This window comes from Mytilus galloprovincialis, chromosome 8 (assembly GCF_965363235.1).
Source record: "Mytilus galloprovincialis chromosome 8, xbMytGall1.hap1.1, whole genome shotgun sequence".
NCBI lineage: Eukaryota > Metazoa > Mollusca > Bivalvia > Mytilida > Mytilidae > Mytilus > Mytilus galloprovincialis.
The window spans coordinates 83602843-83617201 of NC_134845.1; positions in this window are offsets into that span (position 1 = coordinate 83602843).

Below are 14359 nucleotides of genomic sequence, written 5' to 3' on the forward strand. Positions count from 1 at the left end.
TATTCCAGACTTGGTACAGGCAATATCAAATGTAAAGTATGGTGGAATACTGCAGGTTGGAAGAAGACCAAAATGACCGTATATGGACAGCCACTGATAAATAAGAGTGTACTCAAAATGATAAATAATTTTTTATTATTGCTTTCAAATTAGCTGTACATAAACAAAATAATTGTAAAATTTAAGCGATTTCTGTAATTAAGTTGTTTTTTATTTCCATATTACCGCTATTTCTCCTATTAGTTCAACAGAAAAACAGGACATTAACGAAAATGTCTGCTACTGTTAAAGGCATATTGTGAGCGTAAATGAACGGTGACCCCATTTTTTATTTCATTTTTTTATTAAGTATAAGATAAAGTTCATTTATAGAAAAATATAGAGAAATCCTATAATAAATAAAAAAAATGATTTAGACCCGCGAGCCCCCTAAACTATCAACAATACAAACGTTCGACAAATGGGAAATATTGCTACACCAGTTTAATCTGGAAATGATAAATAGTTCAGTTTTCACTTTACCTTATTAGAAACTGTTATATACACATCACTGGTGAAAACGGCTACGTTTATGTTGATGATATCCATATATTGTATTTTAAGTATATTTCTTTATTTGTTAAGAAAAATTAACCATGTAAAATAACGCGTACCCTATAAGTTGATATAATTTTAAAATAACTCCAAAAAATCATGCAGATCAAACTAGGAAACTAGGATTTCTTTAAGTATTGCGTATGTTATCTACAAGTATTCACACTTATCAACATGTAAAGTAGCAATACAATGTAGTGATATTTAAAAGGAATGCAGTGTCAATCTATAATTAGTTCGTTAAATTCTAAGAAAGCAAATTCCAGGAAATGTGAGGATTAACACGATTCAATCTATGAACAACGGAGTGTTTATTGCATCACAACTATTTGTACATACAATAAAGGGATATCACATTTGTTTTGAAATTTTGTGTTTACTCATGTATATCGTATATAAGTTCATGTAGATGGCAAATAAGTTTTGAAAGAATGTCCACTTTTAACCAAAATGATATAATTGATAAGAACGGAATTACATATTAAGTTATATGCATTCGTGTTAACGGCACACTACATGTTTCATACTTCGTGAATGAATAAATTAGGGGAAAATAAAAGTAACAAATTGAATATGAGACAAAAGAATATACACCACAAAGAGCCATACTTGGTACACTAAGAACCCTTCGCGAAACTACATTCAACAAATTATAATTTAGCTTTTTGTAAATTAAAAATCAGTGGACAGTTGTGATGCATAATTACTACCCATTGATAAAACAATTTTCTGCTGAGGTGTATTTCTGTGGGAATCATCAGTGTATATCATAATGTAAGATTCTTAGCATTCTTAATAATGAGGAATGTGTATCTACCGTCACCAATTTTCAAAGGTTTAAATATAATTGCAAACTGTAAGGACTTCAAATTGTATTTGATATAGATCTTAAAAATATTAAAAATCCAGATCTGATTGAAAATGCTGGGGAATAAATCTAAACTGAATATTTATGAATGCAATCTCGTACTCTAGAAACGACTGATATAACCAGCGTCGTTTTAAAGCTGTCAGTCGACTATATTGACGGGCGAGTATCATTTTTGTAAAAATTTCGTTTATCACGCATTAAAGACGTATCAGTGTCGTTTACATTTTTAATACTAACTACCAAAAATAAGGATTTGTTATTTTTTTTTTAATTTCTCTCTTTCTGGTGTAATGTAGGGGTATGTGCAAAATACAGAGTAATACTGTGAATTAAAAATGCTTTGGGGTATCGGAAGGAAGATAAACCCCTCATTTAAAAGTGTATGATAACACAGATTCAACCGTGAAAGTGCATTCAATGTTTTATATCATGTGCAAAAATCTTTCGAAACAAAATGAAAGATATCTTCTAAAAGTGCATGGTGGAATAACTTTTTTGCTTTAATTGCTTTAATTGTTATAATTTGTATTTGTGTTGGCTCTTTTTATTAATGTTACAACAGATAGGATACACCAGGAATACTCAAAGAGTTAGGAGAAACAATATCAACACCATTATGCATAATATTCAACCAATCAATAAGAAACAGTACTGTTCCAAGTAGATGGAAAGAAGCACACATTATCTCTATTTAAAAAAAAGGAAAACAATATATTACTAGTAACTATAGTGGTGTGTAAAGTAATCGGTACGTGAACATATTGTCAAACATATGAAAAGCAACAAATTCTTTACTGATCGTCAATAATGATTTATATTAGGCAGATCTACATCTCTTCAATTTTAAATGTATTGGACAAATGGCTAGAAGCCTTTGATAATAGGAAATCTATCGATGTTATTTACATGAAAGCACTAGACACTGTTCATGCTGTTCCGCACAAAAGACTAAGGAACAAACTCAGAGAATATGGCACTGAACTTTCAGTTCAGAATTAAGTCGATGTTTTCTAAGTGACATAATACAACACATTTCAATAAACAATATATAGAACATCAACATGGTGAAAAGTATGCCCCAAGGATCTGAGCTTGTGCCTCTACTTTTTGTTATTTTCCAAAATGACCGACCAAAACTGGTCGATTCCGACTTTTACCTCTTTACAGATGATACTAAATTTTTTAACACATTAGTCAGAAAGAGAATAAAACTCAATTACAAAGTGACTTAAATTAACTATCGCAATGGAGTGATTCCTGGCTATTAAAGTTTCACCCGACAAGTGCAAACATATGCATTAAGGTAAACCGGGACCGGAATCAGACTCAAGATGTACACTGAAATCGACAATACTACAAAAAATTACTGAAAAAAAAATACGTTGGATTGTTTATTGACTCTGAATTAAATTTCGAAAAACATTTAAGTGAGAAAGTTAATAAAGCAAATTCCATGCTTGCACTACTGAGAAGAGCTTTCCAGTATAAAGATACAGATACCTTTGTACCACTATACAAGACACTCGCACGAAGATATTTAGAGTTTGGAAGATCAGTATGGCATCCATGTTTATATATATATATCGACATAATTGAGAATGTGCAGCGCCGTGCAACTAAACAAATACGAGGATGTACGAATTTAACATACTCAGAGAGACTGCGAAAATGAAACTATCATCTCTAAATTTTAGACGGGACCGACGTGACATGATTGAATTATATAAAATATTAAACGGAAAATATGATAAAGAGGCGGCACAATTTATTAAACTATTGAAGGATATGACTACAAGAACAGGCAACAGTCTGAAAATATTTCCACAGAGAGCAAGAACAGAATTAAGGAGGAATGCCCTTGCTCTATGAGGGATGAGAACATGGAATACACTATCCGTAGACATCACCAACCAGAAATACATTTCATAATAGACTAGACAAATACTGGATGAACCAAACAATGGTATATGAAGACTATAAATCAACAATCACCGGAAGAGGAGAAAATTTAGATATTAAGACTGATGAAGTGGAACTCTATTTCCTGTATCAGTAACAGTAAAACCCAAGTAAGTAGATATGATAAATGTTTAATGTTTATCAGCCAAATAAGTAAGTACTGACACTTTATATAAAGAAAGTAAAAATAAATTTTTGCTAGATTTCTGCCAAACTACAATGTATGCATATTCATTATAACATACAGCAGTAAAGCAACATTTCTTAATTTGGTACATTTATCTTTATGACAACATGTTCATTTTTCTTTACATTTACACCATAAGGTTTGAAAAGACTATCCAAAGCAATTAAGCTGATCATTAAAGTTTAAGATAATTTTCCAAAAAGCACAATAAATGTTAAAAGCAACAAAATACAATAACAACAAAAACTGTATATAAAGGAAGACAAATACAAAAAACTGAAGAAAGAGTGAAATACCAAGCAAGTCTTTGAAAGTACCAATAGACACTTGTGAAATTTCTTCTTATAAATATATGTCGTTCTTCCACTAGGCAGCTGTTGTTACAATAATGGAATTTAACATCCCCATCAGGACCCAAATCCACTATGCTCTACTTAGCTCTACTATGCTCTACAAAAATATTCGAAGATGTAAATGGAATTTAAATAGAATTGAATAAAACATATAAAAGTTAGGCTTTTCGTGTGTCTATGTATCTGTTCCAGACCGTATGAGTATTTGGACCGTACGCGTAGATCAAGTTCATTAGATACGAATGTATATTACAGGTCAACATAACTGAAATCTCGAATCAATATAAAATCTTAAATAGTAATTGGAATAAAAACATAATATTTTAATTATTCAAAAAAGTCGGGTTAATTTAATCATTTAATATCATGTATTTAGCATGTCAGAAATACATGTACAACAAATTGAATATTGCTCACAGAATTGAAGTTATTAGATTATTTAGAAGTAAAAAAAATGTGGGAAGAAAAGTTTTTAGAATATTTAGGAACTTTACTAGAAAAACCGTCAAACCAGCTGTTTACTTGTGAGAAAACTGAGAGAATTAGAAGTGTTTTGATAAATGGGAAAAAAGTGATTCAGCGAGATTCCGACAATATGTTAAGGAGAAGCAATTCGCATTGATCAATTGTCCTGAATTTGGAATGGAAAACGAACTATGATTCCCGCAAATGAGGTGAGGTTTAAGAATAATCTTTATTTAGTTTGCCTTACATATAATCTTATCAACTCCTTGTGTTTTCTCCTATCATCCTAATATCAACTTTCGTTCAGTGGTGAAATGGTTACTTAGCGTGCTGAATATGAATCCGACCTATCAACCATCATAATACTCATTCTTATCAGCATCATCCGCCTCTACATCATTATCATCATCATCACCATCCAATTTGGCACCGATATCTATCGTTTAAACTTGTTTTAATCAAAAGGAGGGAACACACTACTATTCTACGAGACTGACTCACAGAAAGAAAACGAGACTGACTCACAGACAGAAAACGAGACTGACTCACAGACGGAAAACAAGACTGACTCACAGAAGGAAAACGAGACTGACTCACAGACTGAAGCTGAGACCGACTCACAGACAGATGCTGAGACCGACTTACAGACAGAAACTGTTCAAGCTGCCCGAAAACGACGACGAACTGAAACGTCAGAAATATCTACAGAGAAATACGATGGTACAGACTACAGACCGACACAGGACAAACTCATGGCAGTTGATGATTTTATGATTCTGAATGACATTATAACTGACTCTCCTGAGGACAACAACTGTACCATAGCAACGGACGACGGACAAATGACTACTCACGACAGAATACGAAAGATACTTGACAAAAATTATAAAAAATCTGTCGAAAATACAATGAGAAAATGTAATAAATAAGTGTCAAAAACTAATGCAAAAATTGAAAAAGGTAGCTTTGTCACTGTGCGAATACCAGTTGTTGATAGGGCATCGGGGGATCTTCCCAGATTATTATGTAGGGTTGATGATATCATCGGTAAAGATGCAAGTTTGTACAAGCTATCATGTGAATTTGGTTTATTGAACTCATGTTATGATATGGGTGATATTGAACTTTTGACAAGTAAAATTGAAACTGAGCATTAGAGTACAAACGGAATTTCCTTGCATGCGGCCGCAAAACAAGCAAGTTTTCTTCTTGCAAGTAAGAGATGCAAATGTAAAGGAACATGCATGAACAAGACATGCAAATGTAAGAAATCAGACGTTCCTCGTGGCAGCAAGTGTCACCCGGGCCGAGAGTGCCAAAACAGGATTTCGATAGACAATTAATTTCAGAATTATTCAATTCAATTTAATGTTCACTTATTCACTTTATTTATCTAATTGTAATAAATTAATGTTAATTTGTAAAACTCAATAAAAGTTTTTTGATAAATGTTTGTCTAAAATAAACCCATACGGTCCAAATACCGGTATGGTCCAGCTCGTACTAGACCATATGAGTATACTCGTACGGTCCGACCGTACGCGTATGGTCGGACCGTACGAGTATACGCATACGGTCCGGACCGTACGCGTACTGTCCAAATACTCGCATGGTCTGGAACATATCGAGGCATGATATTATATCTTGTAGTTTTGTTTTTCTTTTAAATATGATATTTCGATATATATACGGAGGCACATTAAACTTGAGAAAATCTGTAATACTTATAAAATGAGCACAAAAAACTGATTGTATCAATCAGTAGATGAAAATACCATGTATTGTTCATAAACTCATTTTCTGAATCAATTCTGTCTGCCCAAAATAATAATAACGAGAAAAATATATCCACTTTGCTTGTACATGTATGTGTCTATTACATTAGTGTGCGTTTGTCAGTGTGTCAGTTTTTGTTTTTTTTCTGTTTCGCCATGTCGCATTCAATTTGCCTATGATCTTGTAATTTGAATACTCCATTTAAATCGGTCTTCTTTTTATAACTTACCTTTGCTTTGATTGACTGATCAAACATCTTTTTCTTTTCTTTATTGTTTATTAGATATGGTGAATATTCTTCCTGTAAGAAAAAATAACAAAAATTATGACTTATTTTTTCATTTATTTTTTGAATGTATTTCACATTGTAGTAAAAAAATACACCCGATAGTGAAATTGTGCTTTGAACCGTACAAAGGAATGTGACGTCCTACGATGAACAATCAAGTTTAAAAACAAGGACGTTACTGATGAATTGGAATTGAGCAAAAACACTGTCTTTGTCTGAACCAGATAAAAAGAAATGTTGAAGACGATCAAATTCAACAACATCTGTAATAAAATCGTGAAATTTATGTTCTGCGTTGTTTCAAACCATAGTCCAACATAGAGCAGACTTCCGTTTAGAAACTACCAATACACATTTTGCACGACAAGTTCTCATATGATTAATATTGTCTGCAAATCTGTCAAACAAAAATTTCCCCAAACGTTAAACACACGTTGGAAAAAATTGCATGTGTACATCTAAACTTTGCCTGTATATCTCAACCTATAAAGAATATAGTCTCATATAATATTTTATGATAGTATGATACTAAACCCCTAACGGGAGGGATTGTACCTGATATTCATATGATTAAGACATAATCTTTCAATCAGTTTAATTGAGGTCTGGACCTGGCATGTCAGTTAACTGCTAGTAGTCTGTTGTTATTTATGTATTATTGTCATTTTATTTATTTTCTTTTGTTGCATCTTTTGACATCGGACTCGGAATTCTCTTGAACTGAATTTTAATGTGCGAATTGTTATTCTTTTACTTTTCTACATTGGCTAGAGGTATAGGGGGAGGGTTGAGATCTCATAAACATGTTTAACCCCGCCGCAATTTTGCGCCTGTCCCGAGTCAGGAGCCTCTGGCCTTTGTTAGTCTTGTATGATTTTAAATTTTAGTTTCTTGTGTATAATTCGGAGTTTAGTATGACGTCCATTATCACTGTACTATTATGCATATTTTAGGGGCCAGCTGAAGGACACCTACGGGTGCGGGAATTCTCGCTACATTGAAGACCCATTGGTTGCCTTCGGCTGTTGTTTGCTCTATGGTCGGGTGGTTGTCGCTTTGACATATTCACCATTTCCTTTCTCAATTTTATCAAACTATGGAAACATATCTTCATTTAATCATACTTAACATATACACATTGTGTACATTGTAAATAAACTTTGTGATGTTGTGGCCAAACCAGTTCTTACGGTTTACCAATACTGTTATATGTTAAAGGTGATTTGTCACATAAATATGTTTCGATGTCATTTTGGTCCAATTTCTGTATTGTACCTTCGATATTCATTCACTTAGATGCATGAAACTAAATGAAACTTGTATATCAATACATTATATTTACAACATGTACAAGGAGCTATGACTTGTTGAAGACAATGTAACATGCAATTAATGGAAATAAAGAATTGCATACCGACTGCTGTCTTTTTGGAAACAATTATATTGTTGTACCGACGAACCATAGTCTTTTATTAACAATTGTTTACTTTCAAAATAATGTTTTTATCGTAATAAACTTTTAAATAGACTTATTTTATGTAATTAACTAAATGAAGAAGCTTGCGTTTAGTTGAAAGAAAGAAGAAATTTTCATAATGATATATGGAAACCTTCATTAGCTTTTGAATTAATTATTGTGACCTCATCTGCACAATCGATACATAATGTATGATTAATAAATATATCAATTGGTTCATTGCAGAGAAAAGTATAACATTTTTTTTTTCGAATATGAATGAACTTATCTTTGACAATTATATTGGTACGTTTCAACATGAACACAATAGCACTGTCCTTTTAACAGCATAACAACGCAAGTACCGTTATTTATCATTTGACCTTTGGTAGAATAATAGTGAATGGTAGACTTGTTTAATATTAATACGCCATAAAATGAAATTAGAGCTTTCGCCACATTTTATCATAAGAACCCTTTTTTATCACTTTGATAACGGACTTTCCGTTTGGGGTTTTCCTCGGAGATCGATATTTTTATTATTTTACTTTTCCAGACAAGCAGGTACATGTATACGATGTATTAAAATCCGTAACAGATACATTCACTATGATCAATCACATCTTTTCCTGTGTATTCGTCTGGATAGTAAGATAGACCTTTATGAAGAATAATATCATATTGATTGCTATATCCATGTATATTCCTTTGTAATTCTAATTCAGAGGTATTGAGAAGTAATATCTAAGTACTTCAATATAGCATAGTTTGATCTGTTTCTGTCCGGTTAACTGTACAAGATAAAAACCAGTCGTATTACAGACCATTTAAACACCTCCGAATGCCAAAAGTTTCTTATCGTAATAGAGTTAACTGTGCGTAAAGATTGCGTACTTGTATTGTTTACATATCTTTTGTTATATAATATAAACCAATAACATTTACCCTGTTGAATTTCAAAGGATCAACTCACAAAGAAAGATGAATTTTATGAGGAACTTCACGTGTTTAAAGTGTTACTGATTAAAATCTCATTTAGCCGATTGTTCTACATCCGTATATGTTTCACAATCTACCAAATTCAATTTAAACTTGACTTCCTGACTAAAGATTAACTATTAAATTTAATCTTTTCTATTGAATTGTATTGATTACCAATTCCCTTGAATCTTCTTGTATTGAGATAGCCGTTAAACATAGCATGTGGTTGTCTGTTAGATAGCAGTAAAAAGTAGGTCTTTAAGATACACATAATTGAAAAGTCCTTGTTATATTATAGGTGTTGTTTTTTTTAGTGTCATACAGGGGATGCATCAAGTAATTTTGTTTTTTTAATTGGCGCATGTGCTTTTTAAATTCGGGGATATTATAAAATTGTGTCCACTCCGTTATTGGTCGATAAATACTTTATCTGATTTATAGTCTTTGCCGATGTATGTTGATTTGATCATTAGATATTGATCACAAAAAGACAGACGAATTATAATCACCATTATTGCTTCATCGAAACACAAAAGAATTTACTATTATTCTTTAACTTTATTTTACGCTATACAGATGATGCCCTGTCATCAAATAATTCAAGATTTAAAGACTAGTTATGTTTACCGCATTTATCCAATAAAAAATGATACAACTAATACAGTGAAGTCCCTCTAACATCTTGCATACATCTACAAACTGACAATTAGGGTTGGTTTGAACAGGTCAGGATTAACGATCAATTGGTGGATTATACCTCAATTGACGTATAATCCACCAATTGACATATAATGGTATAGACCAATTGGTGTATAATTCTTTGTTTTTCAAAGCATATTTTACTACCAAAATGGAGCATTGTTTTCTTAAAACCATATTATGGTATGAAAACTTGTCAAACAGTCCTAGTTTAGTATAGTGACATAACATATTGCATATAATCAATAATTGTATTTGCAGTTTCTTCTATTGTTGTCTTGTCAATTCTTGATTGGCAAATTTACCTTAAAGTTTAATCACCTGTCAATGGACGTCAATACTGACTGCAGTCGTGTACTCATGAGTACAACTCCACAGGTGAATGGAGCTCTTTGTAAATACTTGACTTTCATTATCAAAAGTTCAATCATGGTCAATAGTACAAATGTTTTAACAAAAGAATTGTTGTACACATGCATTCCCAAGAGATGCAGCAGGCTTTGACAAAACTGAAACTTTTGGAGGACTCAATAAGGGTCATAAAATAGATTGCAAGTTGCAAAATCATGCACCTATCTCACACTAGCATTTTATTACAAAAAACTTACATTATACGTCAATTGGTCTATACAAATATACCTCAATTGGTGGATTATACGTCAATTGAGGTATAATCCACCAATTGGTGGTTATTCCTGACATGTTGAAACAAACTTTTACGCGAAGGAGAAGATTTCACCTTTCAAATTGTGATTTCCATTTTTCTATCTACTTATATGTTATTATTGAACTTTATCTGACTTAAAAACCCTCAAAACCATCAACAAATATGCTGAAAATAGACTAATTTTCCAAGTCGTCAGATTTTCAGCATCAAATTTAATTAAATCGTACCAAAAAAACCCTGATATAAGTTCAAGACCATATGAGTATTTGTACCGTACGTGTATGGTCCGGACCGTATACGTATACCCGTACGGTCCGACCATACGCATACGGTCGGACCGTATGAGTATACGCATACGGTCCAGCTGGCAAGACATGTTATTGAATCAAATGGGTTAAATTTCAACATTTATCGAAATCTTTATTTTTAGTTTTACAAATTGTTATTATTACAATTAGATGGATAAAATGAACAAGCGAACATTTGAAATTAAATATTTGTTGGACTGTACATCTGAATCCCATTTTTGTTCTCTCGTAATAGGTGACAATTGCTACCACAAGTAACGTAATATTTTTTTTACATTTACATGTTTGCAGTGCATGCATTTTCCTAAGCTTTGCATTTTTTTTTTGTAATATTATAAAACAATTGTCTCCCACATTATGCTTACTTCCGATATCTTCAATTTCAGTGAGCATAATTTAATACAGAAAGATTGACATATTTAATTAGCGTGCTTTTTTAAGTAATTAAAATCTAAAGTTTGTATTTCAATTAGAATTGAACTTTTTATATTAATTTTAGAGTTAAGTTGTGCTGATCTGTTATATGCATTTGTATCTAATATATTCTTAATATTAGTCAGACCGTACACGTACGGTCCGACCGTATGAGTATTTTGAAAAAGTACGCAAACGGTCCAGACCATACGCGTATGGTCCAAATACTCATACGGTCTGAAACATATATACAAGTAACAGTTACTAAATTGCATTGGATTGATTGATTGATTGTTGATTGCTTTACGCCGCATTAGCACAAAAAGGCTATATCGCGGCGAGAGCTAATTCGAATATTTTTACAATTTAAAGTATATTTTTAAAATAAGACAAAAAGTCCTTCAATATACTAAAACTCTAGACTAAAGCAAATTGATTATTTACAAATAAAAATCAATATGAGTAAAATAACGTGATAAAAATTAAAAACGACTTAAATATAATAACATTTTTATATTCTATAATAAATTCCAATTTCTTTTAAAAATGCAACAATATTTGTAAATGGAACATTATTAAATAAATCATACATATTATTGACATTGAAATGCTTCTTACGAATATCAGCAAAGTCAATACAATTTATTAAAACATGTTTAATAGTATACTTGCAGTTGCAAGGTACACATTGTGGTTCATCTTCATTTTTTAAAAGATACTCGTGTGTTATTCTAGTATGACCAATACGACATCTAGTAATAATACACTGATCTTTTCTGCACATAAAATTATTAAAAGGTTTACCTATATTTGGTTTAATTTCATGTAATTTATTATCATCTTTTTTACTCCATTCATTTTTTAAAATATTAAACACATATTCTCTAATATTAGATTTAAAATCAGTATATGGTATATCACAGTTAGATAAAGGGTCACCCAGGGCATGCTTTGCCTCAAGGTCTACAGCTGTGTTTCCAAGGATTCCAACATGACTCGGAACCCATAGAAATATTATTTCTTTCAGAAGAATTTTCAAATTCCTAATTACATATAAAATTTGGAGAATTGTTGGGTTTTTAATTTTAGTATTTTGTATAGCTTGTAAGCATGAAAGTGAATCAGAACATATAATAAATTTGGATTTATCTGAAGAAGCAATAAATTTCAAAGCCAAAATTATTGCTTCTGCTTCAGCAGTAAAGATGGATGCATCAGATGGCAAACGGAGAGTTGCAGCTCTGTCCCTGAAGACCGCAGCAGATGCAACTCTGTCGCCATCTTTTGATCCATCAGTATAGACAGTTGAAAAATCTGGATAATTGGCTTTAATTTCAGCATAGTGTTGCTGAATTAAAAGAGGATTTGTTTTATTTTTATTGTGTTCACGGAGATCAAATATCATTTTTGGTTTGGGAAGTTCCCATGGAGGACATTTGCAAATTTTAACTTGAGCAACAGATTTTAAATCAAAAGAAGCTAAATGTGGTTTTAAACGTATACCTAACGGAGGAATTTTATTTTCATGTTTTGCAAAAATATCTTCATAAATCGGATTAAAAACACAGCTGTAGGCAGGATTATCTGAATAGGCTTTTAGTTTGACAGCATATTGAAGTCCAAGCTTCAAACGTCTGTTAGAGAGTGATTGCTCATCAGCCTCTACATACAGACTCTCAACTGGTGAGGTTTTAAATGCGCCAAGACAGAGACGCAAACCCTGGTGATGCACAGCATCAAGAATCTGTATGTAGGACTTCCTTGCAGAGCCATACACTATAGAGCCATAATCTAGTTTAGATCTAACTAGAGATCTATATAAATTAAGTAAAATGTTGCGATCAGCACCCCAGTCAGTGCTGCCGACAACTTTTAAAATATCTAAAGCTTTTAAACATCTCGATTTTACCATTTTGATATGGGGTAGAAAGGTCAACTTTTTATCGAAAATTAACCTAAGAAATTTGGTTTCATCAACCATTTTGATTGGGTTGCCGTACAAAGTGAGTTCTGGATCAAGATGCAATTTCCTTTTGTTACAAAAATGCATCCCGACCGTTTTTGACGTGGAAAATTTAAAACCATTTTCCGAGGCCCATTTTTCAATTCTTCCAAGACATAATTGTAATTGTCTTTCTATGTTATTCATATTTTTGCCATTGTAACATATTAAAAAATCATCAACGTACAATGAACCTTCGATATTATTTTTTAAAACTTCAACAAGGCTGTTGATTTTAAGACTAAATAACAGATAAAATACTGCCCTGAGGGACACCCATCTCTTGATCATACAGATCAGACATGGTCGAATTAACTCTAACATTAAATTGTCTGTTAGAGAGAAAATTAGAAATAAAATTAGGCATATTGCCTTTCAACCCCATATCAAATAGATCTTTTAAAATACCATATTTCCATGCAGTATCATAGGCCTTCTCAAGGTCGAAAAAGACCGACACCACATGTTCATTTTTCGCAAAACCATTACGGACAAATGATTCGAATCGAACAAGATGATCAAGAGTACTGCGGCCCTGTCGGAATCCACACTGGATATTGGCTAATAGCCCATTGGATTCCAAGAACCAAACAAGGCGATCATTGACCATCCGTTCGAGTGTTTTACAGACACAACTGGTAAGAGCAATTGGTCGATAATTAATAGGATCCGTATGATCTTTACTTGGTTTTGGAATAGGCACGACGGTTGCAAGCTTCCAGATTGATGGTAAATCACCAGATTCCCAGATGTTATTCATGAGCTGCAAGAGAGCATTGGAAACGGACCGATTAAATATAGCAGTTCATCATTTAGTTTTTTTTATTTTATCATATGTTGTTTAACAAAAAAATAACACCATAGTGTAGTTTTATAAAATGAATGACCATATGAAAACAGTAAGTAAACTCTTTGAACAATTAATTATTTAAGTAGATTGTCCCAAAACTTCTAATCGAACAGGCGTCATGCATGAGGTCTCTCACATTATTCAGGTAAATGTAAGTTTTTCTTATTTTGTTCCACAATTTTCCTACACATCGTTACATGCAAATGAACAATAAGTAATGTAGTCTGTTCAGTCCAATTAAATGATGTTTCTAAATAAAAAAAACTATTCCCCGAGGGTATCACCAGCCCGGTAGTCAGCACTTTTTCATTGATATGGTTATATTTATAAATTAACTGTTTACAAAATTTTGAATTTTTGAAATCCTAAGGCTTTTCTACCTCAGGCATAGATTACCTTAGCTGGATTTGGCAAAACTTTTAGGAATTTTTTGTATTCGAGCGTCACTGATGAGTCTTTTTTGTAGACGAAACGCGCGTCTGGCGTAT